General features: G+C 50.9%; 1 protein-coding gene across 5 annotated transcripts in view; it reads left to right on the top strand.

The window, feature by feature from the left end:
- The window catches only part of APBA2 (amyloid beta precursor protein binding family A member 2), a 230,682-nt gene that overhangs the window by 21,042 nt on the left and 190,914 nt on the right, over positions 1-18,726 (top strand). The gene's annotated exons all lie outside the window — the stretch shown is intronic.

Genomic DNA, 18,726 nt, shown 5'->3' with positions numbered 1-18,726 from the left:
GTCACAAATGATAGATTTCCATCTTCTTTTATCTATCTATCTATTTATCTATTTATCTATCTTGTTTGGCCACGCCTGCGGCCCCCAGGATCTTAGTTCCCCAACCAGGGATCGAACCCATGTCCCCTGCAGTGGAAGCGCAGAGTCCTAATCACTGGACCGCCAGGGAATTCCCTCCTTTTTTTAATATTAAATAGTAATCCACTGTGTGTATGTGTGTGTTTATATATATATGTGTATATATATATATATATACACACATATATGTGATATATTCTTTATCCATTCATCTGTCTATGGACCCATATTGCTTCCATATCTTTTCCGGCAAGCGGGGGCTCCTCTTCGTTGCTGTGCTCGGGCTTCTCATTGCGGTGGCTTCTCTTGTTGCGGAGCACAGGCTCTAGGTGCAAGGGCTTCAGTAGTTGTGGCTCGCGGGCTCTGGAGCGCAGGTTCAGTAGTTGTGGCGCACGGGCTTAGGTGCTCCGCGGCATGTGGGATCTTCTCAGACTAGGGCTCGAACCTGTGTCCCCTGCATTGGCAGGCGGATTCTTAACCACTGCATCACTAGGGAAGTCCCCTGCTTCCATATCTTGGCTATTGTAAATAATGCTGTAATGAACATTTGAGTGCAGATACCTCTTTGAGATAGTGATTTCATTTTTTTGGATATATACCCAGAAGTAGAATTGCTGGATCATATGGTAGTTGTATTTAAAATTTTTTGAGGAGCCTCCACACAGTTTTCCATAGTGGCTGCACCAATTTACATTCCCACCAACAGAGCACAAGGGCTCCCTTTTCTCCACGTGCTCATCAGCGCTTGTTATTTGTTGTCTTTTTGGTGATGGCCGTTGTAACAGGCGTGAGGTGATACTTCACTGTGGTTTTGATTGGCATTTCCCTGATGATCGGTGATGTTGAGCACCTTTCCATGTGCCTGTGGCTATTTGTATGTCTTTGGAAAAATCTATTTAGGTCCTTTGCCCATGAAAAAAGTTGTTTTTTTCAGAGTTGTATGAGTTCCTTACGTATTTAGGGGTTCCTTCTTTTTTAAGGCCAAGTCACATTCCATTGTATGTACATGCCACATGTTGTTTATCCGTTCATCCGTTGGACATCAGGAATATGTCGTGTAGTAGAAAGAACAAAGCGGCGAGACCTCGGTCTCCGCGGTTCACAGCCTCTGCGCGTGGGCAGGTGGGGGCTGGCCACACTGGTGCTCTCGCTCGCTTCTGCTCTCAGCAGGCACACATGCAGTCTCCACGGGCGCCTGGGCCTGCTGCTGAGACTGGAGGGTGCAGATGGGTGTGGGAGCCAGTCCCTAACCCCAAAGAGCAGCAGGGACAGGCCAAGTGAATGGCAGCTCCTATCTAGGGCTTTAACAAGTTCAAAAAGAGAAAAGAGCTTGTATTCATCCTGAGGGCTACATGGTCACAGGCCACCCAAAGGATGCGCCTCTGTTCCCAGAATTGGTGGGAGCTTCTCTGGAGGATGTGTTTCTCCCAGAACCCTTCGTCAGGATGGGAGCGCCTGCCATGGCTACTGTGATCACGGTCAGCGGCACAAGAGCCCAGGAGGTCCTGCAACGTGTCGCCTCTCGTATAAGGATGTCAGTACATTTTTTTTTTAAATTTTATTTATTTATTATTTATTTATTAATTTTATTTTTGACTGTGTTGGGTCTTCGTTTCTGTGCAAGGGCTTTCTCCAGTTGCGGCGAGCGGGGGCCACTCTTCATCGCGGTGCGTGGGCCTCTCACTATCGCGGCCTCTCTTGTTGCGGAGCACAGGCTCCAGACGCGCAGGCTCAGTAGTTGTGGCTCACGGGCCCAGTTGCTCCGCGGCATGTGGGATCCTCCCAGACCAGGGCTCGAACCCGTGTCCCCTGCATTGGCAGGCAGATTCCCAACCACTGTGCCACCAGGGAAGCCCCAAGGATGTCAGTACATTTTATCTGAAGTTGATAATATATCCAGAAATAGAGGTGTAAAAATATTATTTAGAGAAATGGAAATAGCCACCAGAAGACTTAAAATCTGAGCTAAGGAAGAGGGTTGGCAGTGGCGTGGGGAAGTTGGGGTCAGGGAATATGGCTTTTCATTAGAAGCCCCTCCAGTATGGGATTATTCAGCCTGAGTGAAAGAATCGCCTCGTTTCTTCAGGGCTTTGCGGTAGCCAGTGACTGATCTGTGTAGTTACATGGTAGATGGGGTCAGAGGTGTCTGTCCTCAGGTATGATGGCAGTCACAGTGTAAGGTGTCCAGTAGCACCAGGCAGGAAATGGGAAGAGCTCAGGGACTGGTGGATTAACAGTGTCTGGCCCAGTAATTCCTGCTGAAACCTTAAGGGTGGCCAATAAATGAAAGCGCTGCCCCGGCAGATGTGACTTGCATCCTAACAGCAGTCTTCAATGTCTTCTGTCAGAGGAGTAACGGTTGGGCCATTTCTCGTCCGTGGAGAGGGCTGGTGAAGGAGCTTTCAATCCAGGGCACCTGGACCGTGCTTCAGTCCTCTACAGCACACCACCCACGTCGGTTGGGAAAGAGAGTTACCACAGTTTTTTTTTTTTGGTTCTGGCTTTTAAAAAAATATTATTTTATGTTTTTAGTTGATGTATAGTTATTTTACAGTGCTGTGTTAGTTTCAGGTATACAGCACAGTGATTCAGTTATATATGTAGGAGGCTGTATGTATATTGGGTTGGCCAAAAAGTTCATTCAGGAATGGACGGCAAAACCGAACGAACTTTTTGGCCAGCCCAATATATATAAATAGGAGAACTATTTCTTCTATATTCTGTTCTCCCACGGTTATTTTCTTATAGCCCTTGTCCAAGTGCACCCCAGTGATTTGTTTTCATAGATGTCAAAACCGTGGCTGGTTTCCAGAACATCATCTTTGGAAATTCTATATAGCAATGAAGCAGTTTTTCTCTTTCCATTTTTATATAGCTGCATCTATTTGAAATTTTAGTTTCATATCACATTTATTTAACAGTGTGTCCGCTCGAGATAGTTTGCATTCTATAGAATGGGCTTGATAGGAAATTATTTAAAAATTCAAATATTAGAGTTTCAAGGATCCTAAGTGTTGATTTTTAGGGAATGTACCAATTTTCATCTATGTGATTCTTTTCCAAAAGGGAGGGTCACAAAATGAATAACCTACATTTTCTGGTTTTTCAATAAGAAGCATTGATTGTGTTTTTTAAAGAAAGAACCATAAGAATATGTGATTTTAATTTTGACTTCATATTAATACCTTCAGAAACAGGAGGTTCTCTGTGCCTGGGTTCTGCATCTTTGAGTTTCCAGGAGCTTAGTGCACTGAGGCCTGATCCAGGGAGCTGGACGGTTTAGGTTCTGCTGGCTGTCTTCCCGCTCTGTCCAGGGAGACCAGATCCCAGAGGAGGACAGCAGCAATTAGGTCTTGTTGGGAAGAAAGAACACAGCCACCAGCACTGGACCGTTTTGCTTCCCCTGAACAAATAAGATAGTGCATTGCTGGCATCTGTACCTCCCGTAGGGCCGTGTGGCAGGGGCTGGCCTGCGGGCTTGCTTGGCAGAGACAGGATGCCCACACCCAGGGCTGCTCTGCATGGTCAGGGAAGGAGTTTAATTCATTGACAGTTTGGGGGCTAATGATATCCACTTGTTCTGTATGGAGCTGGGGATGGATCCTTTCTCTTTCTTCAATTTAATAGAGCTTTACAAATCAAAATACATCCTGCTTAAGCCATTCAGAACTGCTTCCCGTTAAAAAAAACCAAAGGTAGCCCCTGTGATGATCCCCTCGCCCACCCCACACCATGGTGGCTTTGTGGGCAGTCTGCTTGCTGCCCCGAGCCCATCTGGACACGTTTCTGCTTCTCATCAGAAAGGGAGCTGTCACCAGTGCAGATGGGAGACTCACGTTAGCTTTAGTGATGGAAAGATGGAAATAGAAGCTTCCTTGATACCACCATGCCAAGTAAGATAATGAGGATGCATATTTGCTGCTAGCCGCTGAAGGCAGACATCGCTAGAGTAATTTGGATTAGTGGGAAGTTGGAACATATTGTTTTAGAAGAGATTTCAAGAGCATCGTCTTTGGAAATCCTCTACAGCTATGAAGTGATTTTCCCCCCTCAATTCTACTTATATAGTGGTATCTGTTTGAATTTTTCATTGGTTATCTGTTCTCTCCAATAGTGTGTTTGCCTGAGCTGTCTCGAATTCTATTAAATGGCCTTGGCATTAAATTGTCTTAAATATTTCTTATTGCTATTTGGAAGACCCGGAAGTATTTCCAGTGTTCGTATTTGGGTCATGGAGATGCCACTTTGCATCATTTTGTCATATGTAAGGGCCAGGCTATTTCAAGGAAGGTCCAGAGAAGAGACTTGCTATTTCTGAGAATATCCGATGGATTATGAAGCACGGGTTATTCAAAGATCTGTCCTTTTCGCTTTGAAATCCGAAATGGAAAAGCTGTGCTCAGGGGCAGGGGGATTTGGAACCTGGGAGGGAACGGGTCAGGCTCCCGGCTTCATTCAGAACCCACATCCTGCCCTACACGGCCCAGCATCACAGCATCACGGAGGTGAAGATGCATGAAAAGCCCGAGTTCCAGCTGCTGGCTCCTAACTCGGGCGGGCGTGGGTGAGGAGGCCGGGTGGCTGATGGCTGGGGTGCTCCATCCAGCCTGGCACCCTCTGGAGGCTGATTCTCTATATTCTGCAGATTTCCCTGGGGACTGTGGGGATGCCCTCGTTTCACCTGGGTGCCCTCATACAGTTATGGGACAGTCCCACCAGGCTGCAGGGTTGTGAGAGGATGAGCCCCTGGCCCCAGTGTCACCTGATTTTTATCCTTTGTTCCCTGGGCCTTTTGCTTGAAGGTACCTTGAGTATCTTGTGTGTGCATTTACTTCTAAAATGTGCATTAGGGACATCCCTGGTGGTCCAGTGAGTAAGACTCTGCGCTCCCATTGCAAGGGGCCCAGGTTTGATCCCTGGTCTGGGAACTAGATCCTGCGTGCATGCTGCAACTAAGAAGTCTGCATGCCGCAACTAAGAAGCCCGCATGCTGCAACTGAAAGATCCCGCATGTTGCAACGAAGATCCCATGTGACTCAACTAAGACCCGGTGCAGCCAAAATAAATAAATAAGTAAATAAATAAATATTTAAAAAAATAAAAAGTAAAATGTGCATTAAGCCTTTTGTAAGATTTCAGAGTCATAACATCCATCAATGTATCCATTCACTCACCATTCAGCAAGTGCTTGTGGAACACCTACTGTGCACCGCGCTGCGTGGTGGCCTGGCCACGGGCTGCCGTGCCCTGGGGAGATCGTGTTCTGGTACTGAGCACATCCGCACCGTCCAGGGCAGGGACCACTGAGTTTTGTCCCGTGTAAATCGGATGCCTCGCACCGTGGTTTGCTGTGTTACAGGCAAGGACAGAAGGCAAGAACTTCCAGACAGATGGGGCGGGCTTGGCCTACCTGCCCAGTGGCCGAGCTTAAAGCCCATGGGTCCACACCTCCCAAGACAACATCCCTGCCATTTGTGGGGGACGCCGAGGGGCGGGCAGGGTGGCAGGGTGATGGGCCCTGTGTGTGCAGGGTGCTGGGTCAGGTGATGGACTTACTGCAGCAGAGGAGACATCTGCCCCCACCTTGTGGGGCTTCGGTTTGCAGAATTTTAGCCGTTCTCAATATTTAAAAAAATTTCTCCTGGTTGTAGCATAAAATCACTTAGCTTCTTGCAGCGTGTTTTGAGGCTTTAATGCCATTCCGCAGATGTCCTTTCGTGATGCAAGAGGGCTTCCTGAGAAGGGGCTGGAAAGTGGTTTTCATCCAGCACTTTTGGCAGCAGTGTCTGGCAGGTTAGGGTGGAAAGAGGGTGGGAGGTGGCAGGGGGGCGCTCACACCCGCTGTTCCGTGGTTTCAGATCCTGGGAAAGCTGCTCACTCCCAAGCATGGTTTATAGGAGAATTTAAATTCCTTGAGCGACTTCTGAAAGGAAGCAGGCTTTATTTTCATTCATTAATTAATTTGTTTTTTTTTTTAATTTAATTTTTTATTGAAGTGTAGTTGATTTACAATGTTGTGTTAGTTTTTGGTGCACAGCACAGTGATTCAGTTATACATACATGTACATATTCTTATTCAGATCCTTTTCCATTATGGTTTATTACAGGATATTGAATGTAGTTCCCTGTGCTATACAGTAGAGCCTTGTTGTTTATCTATTTTATATATAATGGTTTGTATCTTTTAATCCCAAACTCCTAATGTACACCTCCCCCACTTTCCCCTTTGGTAACCGTAAGGTTGTTTTCTTTTTTTAAAAAATAGCATACAGATATTGCTACTTTTTTAAAAAATTAATTAATTTTTGGCTGCATTGGGTCTTCGTTGCTGCGTGGGTTTTCTCTAGTTGCTGGGAGCGGGGACTACTCTTCGTTGTGGTGCGCGGGCTTCTCATTGCGGTGGCTTCTCTTGTTGCGGAGCATGGGCTCTAGGCCCATGGGCTCTGTGGGCTCTAGAGCGCACGGGCTTCAGTAGTTGCGGCGCACAGGCTCAGTTGCTCTGCGGCACGTGGGATCTTCCTGGACCAGGGCTCGAACCCGTGTCCCCTGCATTGGCAGGCAGATTCTTAACCACTGCGCCACCAGGGAATTCCCATAGATTTGTTTTCTATGTCTGTGGGTCTGTTTCTGTTTCATAAATAAGTTCATTTGTGCCATATTTTAGATTCCACAAAAAAGAAGATATGAAAATGCTGTCTGCTTGATTTTTTGTCTGTGAAGGGGTTGACGTTGCAGTGGAATATTTAAGCGGGTTTGGGGTTTGGGCCATTTCGCGGTAGGGTCTCCTTTTGGAGGCCCATCGTTCCTCTGAGGACGCCTCTGGCCGGCCCCTGGGATTTGATGTCCCCCAGATTTCAGGAGGGGGCTGTTGTCACCAGCTGCTTCTCTTCCTGGGTGGGCACTCACAGGGCCTATGCCACCTGTGCTCCCTGCACCCCTCAGCACAACCCCCCGCTGGACTGACCCCACTGCCCCCCAGAGAGGGGTCAGGGAACACGTCCCGCCCTGACCCTGACCACCCTCTGTGAGCGCTGCTCCGGGGGAGGATGTGCGTCTCATCCTCTTTGTCCACGCACTCCTGGGCCTGAGTGTGGGTCCTGCCTGCTGCTCCTGCTGTTCGTCCTCGGCAGTTGGCCCCGGCCTCCCCGGGGCACGTGTGTACGCATGCACACACTCGCCATACACACACACACACACCACACACAGACACACACCACACACGCCATACACACACACACGCCATACACACACACACACGCCACACACACACACGCCACACACACACACACCATACACACACACACACCACACACACACACACACCATACACACACACGCCATACTCGCACACACACACACCATACACACACACCACACACACACACACCATACACACACACACACACACCATACACACACATGCCATACACACACACACCACACACACACACCATATACACACACACACCATACACACATACATACCATACACACACACCACACACACATGCCATATACACACACACACCATACACACACACACCATACACACATACACACACCATACACACACACACACGATACACACACACACGCCATACACACACACGCCACACACACACCATACACACATACACACACCATACACATACACACCATACACACACACACCATACACACATACACCACACACACACACACACCATACACAGACACGCACCCCATACACACACACACACCATACACACACACACTCCATATACACACATACACACCCCATACACACACACACACACCATACACACACATGCACCCCATACACACACACACACGCCATACACACACCATACACACATGCACACCCCATATACACACATACCCCATATACACACATACACACCCCATACACACACACACACCATATGCACACACACCATACACACACACGCCATACACACACACACACCATGCACACACACGCACCCCATACACACACACACACACCCCATACACACACACACCATACACACACACCCCCCACACACTCACCCCATACACACATACACACCCCATACACACGTCGTACACATGCATCATATACACACATACATACACATGCATCACACTTACATGTATCACATACCACACCATGCACCACACACACATACACACATACCTATACCGTACACATACATCATGCACACACCACACACACATACATGCATATACATACCATGCATCATGCACACACCACACACACATACACACATGTGAACCCCTCAGTGAGTGAAACTAAATTCTCAGTTTCCCCCAGATCAACACAGCAGCGCCTCCCCGCCCCTGGTCCAGTGCAGCCCTGGGCCCAGGTCCCAGCCCCCATCGCCTCCCTGTGTCTGGTCCCCACCTGCCTCCGTGTTTCCGTTTCCCCAGCTGCCCTATGCTGCGTGTGTTCTGATCCCCTCTGCCGGGGGTGACCTTCCTTCCCGAGGAGCCTCGGGCCCCTGCACTCTCCACACACGCCCCCTCCCTCCTGACCGCCGTTCCCCACTGTGGGTTTTCTCAGTGCTGACACCTCCCAGCTAGAATGTGAAACCCTCAAAGGCACAGACTGTGGGTTTCATCTTAATACTGCTGAATAAGAAACGCATTTTGGTAAAAGACCCAACCAGTACGCACGTATTTAATAGAGTCAAAGTGATGCCCCCTTGGCCTCCTCTCCCATCTGCATGCCGTCCACAGAGGAAGTGCTGGCGGGCATTGGTGGGAGCCCTTCCGGTCTGTTCTGTTTGCCTTTGCGTTCATACATGGACTTGCAGATGTGTATACATTGTCTAGCTGGCTTGCCGTGTCTGTAACTGGGATCTACACACACACAGACACACACTCACAGACATGCACACATACACATACTTAGCTAACTTGCTGTTTTCACTCAATCTCAGGCTTGTACGATTTCTCTCTGTCAGCACATATTGGCCTACCTCTTTAAAAAAAGTCTCAGGGTATTCCAGCCTGTGGATTCTGCCCTAATTTATTTAACCATTGTCCTAGTGATGGGCACTTAGGTTGCTTCCAGTTTTTAAAAAGATTGCTGCAGTGAAAATCCCTATACTCACATCATTTCATATGCATGTGACTCCTGGAAATGCAGTTGCTGGGTAAAAGGATATGCGTGTTTAAATTTTTGATAGAGAAGGCGGAATTGCTTTTCTGAAAGGCGTTGCTGGGACTCCTTCTAAAGAAATAAAATTTTTTTAAAAGGAGAAAACCAGCAAAGAAGTTATTCACCACCAATAGCTAAATAAAGAGAGAGTGGTTCTCCCTCAGGCCATGAACTGTGAAATGCCACAGCCAGGGAGAGGCAGAGGATCTAGGCAAAGGTTGACATGGTTTCTAAGGTTTTCTGTGCTGTCCCCCTCACCCCCCAAAGCAGTCCTGGGGAAAGATGAGATGAACAACCAAAAGCCTGAGACTCTACTAATGCTCTGCAGTTTGGAGAGAGGAACACTGTGTGTGTGGTGGGGTTGGGGATGGATGCTCTTGGAGCCCAGTGACTCTCATTAAAGTCAGGAAAAACCTGTCCTCCTCCAGGGGTGCTGCCCAGGATCTGTTTGCACTGCATTCTGGGAGAATCCCTTAGCTCCATCTATCAGTTTACCCATCGGCTCCTCAATTATACCCATTCTTACATTCAGCCTTCTGAATATCAACCACCATATATTTTTTGGGGGGTGGTTTATCCCAGAAAGGCAAGGTTTAGTCAACATTTGAAAATCAACCAACGCATTTTACCATGTTAATAGAATAAAGGTGAAAAAAAACGATCTTCACAGTAAACGCAGAAAAAGCATTGGTCAAATTCAGCACCAAGTTTTTTACTTTTATGAATAAAGCTGCTATAAACACACATGTACAGGTTTTATGTGACCATAGGTTTTCGTCTCACTTAGGTAAATATGAGAAATGGGATGGCTGGGTCTTATGATAAGTGTTTGTATAACTTTGTAGGAAGCTGCCAACATGTTTCCCAAAGTGGCTGCATCATTTTGTACCCTCATCAGCAAGGTATGAGTTATAGCTGTTGCATTTCCTCATCAGGATTTGGTTGTGTCAATGTTTTCTTGTTTGTTTGTTTTTTGTTTTGTTTTGTTTTTTTAAGCCCTTCTAGTAGAGTAGAGGAATGTTATGATTTTTTTTTTAACATCTTTATTGGAGTATAATTGCTTTACAGTGTTGTGTTAGTTTCTGCTGTATAACAAAGTGAATCAGCTATATGCATACGTATATCCCCATATCCCCTCCCTCTTGCATCTCCCTCCCACCCTCCTTATCCCACCTCTCTAGGTGGTCCCAAAGCACAGAGCTGATCTCCCTGTGCCATGCAGCTGCTTCCCATTAGCCATCTATTTTACATTTGGTAGTATATATATGTCAATGCTACTCTCTTACTTCGTCCCAGCTTACCCTTCCTCCTCAAGTCCATTCTCTGTGTCTGTGTCTTTATTCCTGTCCTACCCCTAGGTTCATTAGAACCATTTTTTTTCTTTAGATTCCATATGTATGTGTTAGCATATGGTATTTCTTTTTCTCTTTCTGACTTACTTCACTCTGTATCACAGACTCTAGGTCCATCCACCTCACTACAAACAACTCAATTTCGTTTCTTTTTATGGCTGAGTAATATTCCATTGTATATATGTGCCACATCTTCTTTATCCATTCATCTGTCGAACCACCATATTTTTTTAAATTTGGAAGCATAATTATTTCAGCAGTTTTAGGTTTACAGAAAAGTTGAGCAGAAAGTTCCCATATGGTCTGTAACCCCCATACCCCCTAATTGCCCCTATTGTTAACATCTTGTGTTAGTATGGTACATTAGTTACCACTGATGAGCCAATATTGATACACTATTATTATTATTATTACCTAAATTAGGGTTAGGTTCACTCTTTTTAAAATTTATTTATTTATTTATTTTTGGCTGTGTTGGGTCTTCGTTTCTGTGCGAGGGCTTTCTCTAGTTGCGGCAAGTGGGGGCCACTCTTCATTGCGGTGCGCGGGCCTCTCACTGTCGCGGCCTCTCTTGTCGCGGAGCACAGGCTCCAGACGCGCAGGCTTAGTAACTGTGGCTCACGGGCCTAGTTGCTCCGCGGCATGTGGGATCCTCCCAGACCAGGGCTCAAACCCGTGTCCCCTGCATTGGCAGGCAGACTCTCAACCACTGCGCCACCAGGGAAGCCCCAGGTTCACTCTTTGTGTTGTACATTCTATGGGTCTTGACAAAAGCATAAAGACTCAGACTACCATCCTTTTGTTCTACTAGTTCGTTAGTTGTGTCCTGTTAGCTTCTTCCTGTTTTAAGGACTACCCTGGGAACAGCCTTTGGAGTCTCGGGAAGGGCCAGGGTGCTGAGGTGCTGGCTCTCGTCCGGGGAGTGGTGCTCCTGTGGTGTCCTGGTCCCCCCACCCCGAATTCTGAGCCTGCTCGGGTCTCAGCGCCTGTCACCGTGTGGCAAGGGACTGTGGGGATTGGAAAGCAGCAGATGAAGCAGGCAGCCTCCCTGGGCTCCTCTTCCCTGGTTTCCCCTCCTTTCCCCCTCTTGAAATGTGTCATTTATCTCGGAATGTTCTGGCAAGATGTAGTATTTTAAAGGACTGCCCGGGTGGGTAAGGGTGTGTGGGTGGAGGGCTGCTGCCGTGGCCCTGCTGTCCCACGATGGATAGCGCGGGGTTCCGGGGTGGCAGTCGCCGTGGCCCTGCTGTCCCGCGATGGATAGCGTGGGGTTCTAGGGGGGCGGCCGCCGTGGCCCTGCTGTCCCACGATGGATAGCGCGGGGTTCCGGGGTGGCAGTCGCCGTGGCCCTGCTGTCCCATGATGGATAGCGCGGGGTTCCGGGGTGGCAGCCGCTGTGGCCCTGCTGTCCCACGATGGATAGTGCGGGGTTCCGGGGGGGCAGTCGCCGTGGCCCTGCTGTCCCACGATGGATAGCGCGGGGTTCTGGGGGGGCGGCTGCCATGGCCTCATGTGCGCCCCCCTTGCTTGTGGTGAGCGTGTGAATAGGGAGGGAGGTGGGAGGGGATCTGCGGCGCTTTCAGGATGAGGACCGGCCCCTCTTTTTGTTGGAACAGGAAGTGGCCTGGATGTGGTGTCTTGGTTGGAACGGCTGTCCTCCCGGCCCCACGTGGCAGGGGACGCCTCCCGTACAGCATCCTTCCAGCTGTGGCCGCTCCGAGGGCAGAGCCTGTGACCCCTTCATGCCCCACGCCCCACAGCCATGGAGCTGGGTGTCCAGGCCACTCCGAGGGTTTGCACCTCGCCCGGCTGGGCCTGGCACGTGGAGGTGTTCATGAGTGAGCTGAGCCCCAACGAGGTGGGACTGGATGTCCTCAGACCTGGTCGAAGTGGTTGCCCTGTTCACCTGGCCGGCAGCCTGGGCAGCCCTTGGTCCCCCTGAGCATCGGTCTCTGTGTGTGTCCTGGGGATGGTCATCGAGTCACCATTCAGCGGGGTGCCACTGAGTACTGCTGTGGGTGGCCCCCACAGAATGTGGCAGGTGGAGATGGCGGGGTTTCCGTCCTGTGGGTGAGGGGGACAAGGCTGCAGCCCGGCCCGGTGAGTGGGGTGCTGAGTGCTCAGCTGTCACCCAGGGCTCGCCGGGGGCAGGCCCGGCGTGGCTGAGCCTCGGCACAGAGCCCTGAGGCTGGGGCAGGGTGATGGACGGAGGCTGGAGGGCACGGAGGCCAGGCCTGGAGGCTCTCCCCACCCTTATGAGGACGTGTGCTCTGCATGTCGGGGGTCTTTGGAGGGGGGACGCTTGAGGAGAGGAGGATTCGACCTGACTTACGATTTATAATGATATTTTTTATAACAGCTTTACTGAGATACAATTCACATAACATACAATTCACCCATTTGGGGACTTCCCTGACAGTCCAGTGGTGAAGACTTTGCCTTCCAATGCAGCGGGTGCAGGTTCGACCCCTGGTCGGGGAGCTAAGATCCCACATGCCTCAGGGCCAAAAAACCAAAACATAAAACAGGAGCAATATTGTAACAAATTCAATAAAGACTTTAAAAATGGTCCACATCAAAAAAAAAAAAATTAAAAAAAAATTCACCCCTTTGAAATACACAGTTCAGTGGTTTTTAACACACTCACAATGTTGTGCAACCATCACCACCATCTAATCCTGGAACATTACCATCGCCCATACCCATTAGCAGGCATCCCCTGTTTTCCCCTCCCCACCCCAGCCCTAGCTTTGATTTCTTTAAGTGAATGTGTTGTTGAAGAATAACTATCATACGGGCATGTACACTCGTCCTGGAGTGAATGTTTGTGTCCCCCCCTTCCACCGCCAGTTCATGTGTTGAAATCTAATGCCCAGTGTGGTGATATTAGGAGGTGGGACCTTTGGGGTGATGAGGTCATGAGGGTGGAGCCCTAAGAATGGGATTAGTGCCCTGATAAGAAGAGGCGAGGCAGCTGTCTCCCTCCTCTTCCACCGTGTGAGGACACAGCAAAAAGTCAGCCATCTGCAACCCAGACAAGGGCTCTCGCTAGAACCCACCCACACAGGCACCCTGATCTTGGACGTCCAGCCTCCAGAACTGTGAGAAGTAAATCCCTGTGGATGAGCCACCCTGTCTGTGGTGCTTGGCTATATAGCAGCTCGAGCTGATTGAGACTGAGTGTGGCTCCCCTACGTGGTGCTGACCCACCCTGAGAGGGCTGTGTTGGGCGAGGGCTGAAGCAGGAGCCCTGTTAGGAGCGGTTGATGGGGAGAGTGATTGCAGGAGAGGGTTCTAGAGGCGTCTGACACTTGAGGCAGCACAGTCCTGGTGGCTTGGAGGAGGGGAGGGAAAGGAGTCAAGGGGGACCCCAGCTGGGGGCTGAGTTGTCATCAGCTGGACAGGGGGAGGCTGAATCTCGTGGGGGGAGGGCTTGGCCAGCTCAGATGTGCTGGGCACCAGGTGCCTGTTAGGCACACATTGGAGGTGCTGATGGGTGGATGGTGTGTGGGCTTCCAGAAAGTTCTGTGGGGTTGCATACACACCAGGGAGCCGTCGGCTTAGGGCAGGCCCCTGATCCGTGGTCCTGGACCAGGGGTCTTGCACACGCAAGGACAGCCCACCCAGCGACGTGGTAAGCTACCGAAACTGTCACAGAGCTGGGGTGCATGCAGCCCGGGGGCCCCTGCTACCTGCGGTGAGCCTGTCTGCCCGGCCAGAAGGCACAGGTGTGATTTGGGCTCAGGACCTATTTCTAATCTTCACTTGTCTGGGGAGCCCGCCAGGTGTCAGATCCCCTAAACTTCCCCCAAGTTTGTATCCATCAAATTTAGAATATATCATGTAGTATGCAGACATTTTAATCCATGTAGCGGGTCCATTGCGCAATTTGTGGCATTTCCATCATTTCACCTCTCTTTGATCATATTGAGGACATTTGTCGGATAGTCAGGGAAGTGTCATTTTGGCATAACACGAAATTACAACATTTTCAAAAGTGGGCAGAGTAGAAAACGATACCTAAAAATGCTTCAATGCGGCCACATCATCACATTCTGCGTTGAATGCTTCACATGTCCCAAGAGGCTCCACCTGGGACTTAACTCTGCAACCTGGAGCGAGTGACTGGCCCTTCCTGAGGCTCTGCTGGCTTCGAGGACGGGCTGAGAAGAGAATCCCTCACCCGGGGAGGCTCAGCACCCCCCGGGTCGATGGGCCTGGACTCCCGCCTGGAGGGGAACCGTCCAAGTTGTAGTGTGCAGGGCAGGTGGCTCCCATCTGAGGACCAGGACGACCATCTGCCCTGGACTGGGGGGATGGATTGTCCCGATCTTTGTTCCTTATGCCTTGTGGGGTCTTCTGTGCTCTCCGCAGGGGCCTGGCCTGCCCCTCCCCTCCCCCACACCACTCACTGAGGCTCCAGGAACCTTGGGGTCAGTGCTTTCCCAAGTTGCCGTTTTGGTGCCTTGGACAGTTGGTCCTGATTCTTTTACCCCAAACATGTGACCGGGTGGCCCTGCTGCCTTTGAAGCCTGACATGCCCATTGTCATGTGTACCTGCGGGTGGGGGCCGTGAACCTTCCCAGGGCAGGTGTGCTCTGAGCACACCTGGGCTCCTGGGCACTTGTGGAAGGGCAGGGGTTTTCAGGTGGGATGTGCCCACAGACTTGAGTTTTTGTGAAGGACAGTGGGTCCCCCTCCCGCCTTTGTCCTGGACACGGAAAGAGGCCACCTGAGACTTCCCCTCATCATAAAGTAGTTCTGTGTTTAATTTTTTGAGGACCCTGCATACTGTTTTCCAGAGTGGCTGCACTAATATTATATTCCCACCAACAGTGCACAAGGCTTCCCTTCTCTCCACATCCTCGCCAACGCTTGTTATTTATTGTCTTTTTGATACTAGCCATCCTAATGGGTATGAGATCTCATTGTGGCTTTGATTTACGTTTCCCTGATGATTAGTGATGCTGAGCATCTTTTCATGTGCCTGTTGGCCATTTGTTTCTCTTCTGTCTCAGCTCTTTAGGGACCAGATGGAGAAAGGCCTTGCTGAGTGGACCGGGGTGGGAAAACCTGGGGGGCGGTGTGATTGGACCGTCCCCCAGCTGAGAGTGGTGGCCTGGGGGGTGTGAGCAGGGCTTGGGGCAGGGTGGGGAGGCCTGGCCACAGCACATAGAAGGCTCTTGGCAAAAAGTAACTCCAGCAGGTTACAAAGGTTGGAGCTGCCCCTGACCCTGGGGCCAGGCCTGACCATGTGAGCTCGGCCATTTTTCTGCTGTCCAGGCATCCAGGGACCCAGTGCCAGTGGGGGCCTGGTGGAGGTGGGTGTGACACTGCCAGCACCATGTCCCTTCTGGCAGTGTCCCTGCGCCAGCCCAGTCCCGGCTTGGCTGATTCCAGCCGAGCCACCTACCCACACTGGTCACTGTTGGCTCTGAGGTGGTCCAAGGTTCTTAGTTACCAGGAGCAGAGCGCTGGTCTTGCCCTGACATGTGGTCACCGTCCTTCACCCATCTGATGCCGAAACTCGTCTTCTGTGCACCAGTGCCTATTCGAAACTCAGAGACAGAGTTTTGGGTGAAGTGGAAAAGAATAGCTTTATTGCTTTGAGGGACACGGTGAGCTCATGCCCTCAAAGCTGTGTGTCTTAATCTCGGGGGATTTGGTGAGGAGTTTTATAGCAGTGGTTCAAGGGTGGGGTTGCTGATAAGGATCAGGGTGTGTGCAGGGCCTGCACCCCTTTAATCTGGCCTCAGGTGGTCTCCTGATGAGCTTCTGTTGTTCTCGAGGTTCTCAAACTGTGACTTTCTCTCTGGAATGAAGATTGCTTCATCACGTAGTTGATGTCTTCCCTTTGTTGGGGGTTTTAGTTCTGCAGAAGAGCTCAAAGATATTGTTGTGTGTATCCCTTGAGGTGGAACCAGGACCCTGCCCCAAGGCTGCACTATTGTTTCTTGGCTATTCCTCTCTTGTCTCTGCATCCCCTCCCTTCCCTGATTAGCAACTGTTTGAACCTGTGTGTTGGAACTCAGGGAAGGTCATGGAGGCTGGAGTCTGTTCCCTACAAACAAGAAACGGGGGACACAGAAAGGCTTCCGTGCCCAGGAGCCCCACAGGGTCCTGCTCAGTTTCACCCCCATGTTCTTTCTGGGGTTGAGAAGCAGAGGTGGAAGGCAGCCACTGGCCCCTGGGAACCTTGCTTTTCACTTCCAGTTAGTTCACAACCGTGGGGATCTATGAGCTGCTGGAGTGATTTGCATTTCCCTGCAAACTCTTTTTCAGGGCACACCATGTGAGTGGCTGGGCACAGGGAGGGAGGCACTGTGTCACTTGCGTCCTGCTGGACGTCACAGCAGATGGAGCCGAGGGCCTGAGCCTGGCACGCACTGGGGTGGCCCCACTGGTGGCTGTTGGACGGAGGGTGGATGGACCATTGACGGAAGACTCCCTGGTCCCCAGGCAGCTACCCCTACCCCCTGTGGCGGGCCTGTGGAGCAGGAGCATGGCTGAGATGCTGGCTGCGTTTTTAGCCTCAGGGACACGCCGCGCATGGCAGCCTGCAGCCCGTGGCAGGTGACGGGTGGGTGGGTTCAAGGCAGTTTTGCAGCACGGCGAGCGTGCAGCTTCAGGGGCTGGCAGGCACTCAGTGTGACTTCAGCGATCTCAGTGGCGTGCTCCATTGCTTTCCGTCCGCTGTAGCTGGTGCCTTTGACCCCAGCCTGATGCTCCATCCTCGTCTCTCAGAGTCGCTTCCCCACCTTTGCTGCTTTTTGCATTTATCCTCCCCTTTCCTTAAGGCTGGGATTGAGGCCCATGTCCTCGGCTTGCTGGCTGCAGTGGCATGTGAAGTCTCTGGAAAGCTGTGACTTTGGCAGGCCAGGAGCCTAGAGGGAGCAGGAGATGTGGCTGGGAATGATTGTGAAAACTGCAGAAACAAGACAGGCTGAGAAGATTGTGGTTACTGCTGGAGTTCAGGGACGCCTCTCCCAGTTGGGTTTTGAAGGATGAATAGTAGTTTGTCAGTGAGATTCTAGAGGCGTGAAAAGGGAATGGCTGAAACACAGGCCTGGAAGGTGTGAGACCCTGACAGCATGGGGTCTTGGGGGTGTGACGGGGGTGAGGCTGCAGGGGTCGGCAGAACGCAGACCCGGGAGCTCATGGTCCAGAGCTGATCACCGCGTGGTGCAGCACCATGCTTCCAGACCCCATTAGAGTCCCTGGCTGTAGGTGGGGGCAGGCACGGTGTGATTTGGGCCGGGTGTCATCTGCATGGAGGGTGGAGGGGGTCCGTGATTGGATTTAGGAGGCCTCCAGCTGGGTGGCCTGCTCTGTGGGCAGGAAGCATGGCAGGAGCCCTCCACGTCAGAACTCAAGGACTCTCATAAGTTAATGCGGGTCTGTGCCCTCACTGGACAGGCAGGGAGACCAGGCTGCCGGTGCTGGAGTGGGGCCTGATCCCCACATCTCAGCGCCCCTGGCCTCCTCCGAGAGGAAGAAACGGAGCCCCAGGAGGTTCTGGAGCCTTCGCAGGCTGTAAGGGCAGAGCTAGATCTGAGCCAAGGTCTCCCTCTCCGTGGCCCAGCTGTACGCAGAGATGCAGACGCCGCCCCTGCCAGGGTGGCTCCCCCACGTGTCAGGGAGCAGACGATGTCCCTTGCACGCGGGGTGGCTTGTGCTGCACACCCGCACATGCACACACTCACCCTTTCTTTGACAAGACTTTGTTTAGTGCATTGTGTAAAATTCCTACCCCCACTGTGCCGTGTGCAATGCACGCAATTTTAAGATAACCCAGACATCACCAAGCTCTGTATCTTGTGTAGCATTTTGGTTTTTTGGGGAAAACAAGTTGGGGACAGAACCTTGAAGAATATACTTCCTTTCCTGTCAGAGCAAAAGGAGCCTGTAGTCTTAAGGCCACGGGGTTTCCTGCATCTTCCTCCAAAAGGGTTAGAGAAATGCATCCCCAGGAGACCGGGGCCGGTGGCTGCGTCCTGAGTGCCTGCTGGCCTTCGGGAGTAGCGGGAGGGCTCCCCTGAAAACTTGGAGAGACTCATGATCACCTTGCCACTCTTTGATTTTCAAACTGTTGGGTGGCTCTGTGGACCCCGGGAGCTCTGATCACAGAGTCCT

This window comes from Balaenoptera musculus, chromosome 2 (assembly GCF_009873245.2).
Source record: "Balaenoptera musculus isolate JJ_BM4_2016_0621 chromosome 2, mBalMus1.pri.v3, whole genome shotgun sequence".
Taxonomy (NCBI): domain Eukaryota; kingdom Metazoa; phylum Chordata; class Mammalia; order Artiodactyla; family Balaenopteridae; genus Balaenoptera; species Balaenoptera musculus.
Note: the sequence above shows the minus strand (reverse complement) of the source record. Positions and strands in the feature narration are given on the sequence as shown.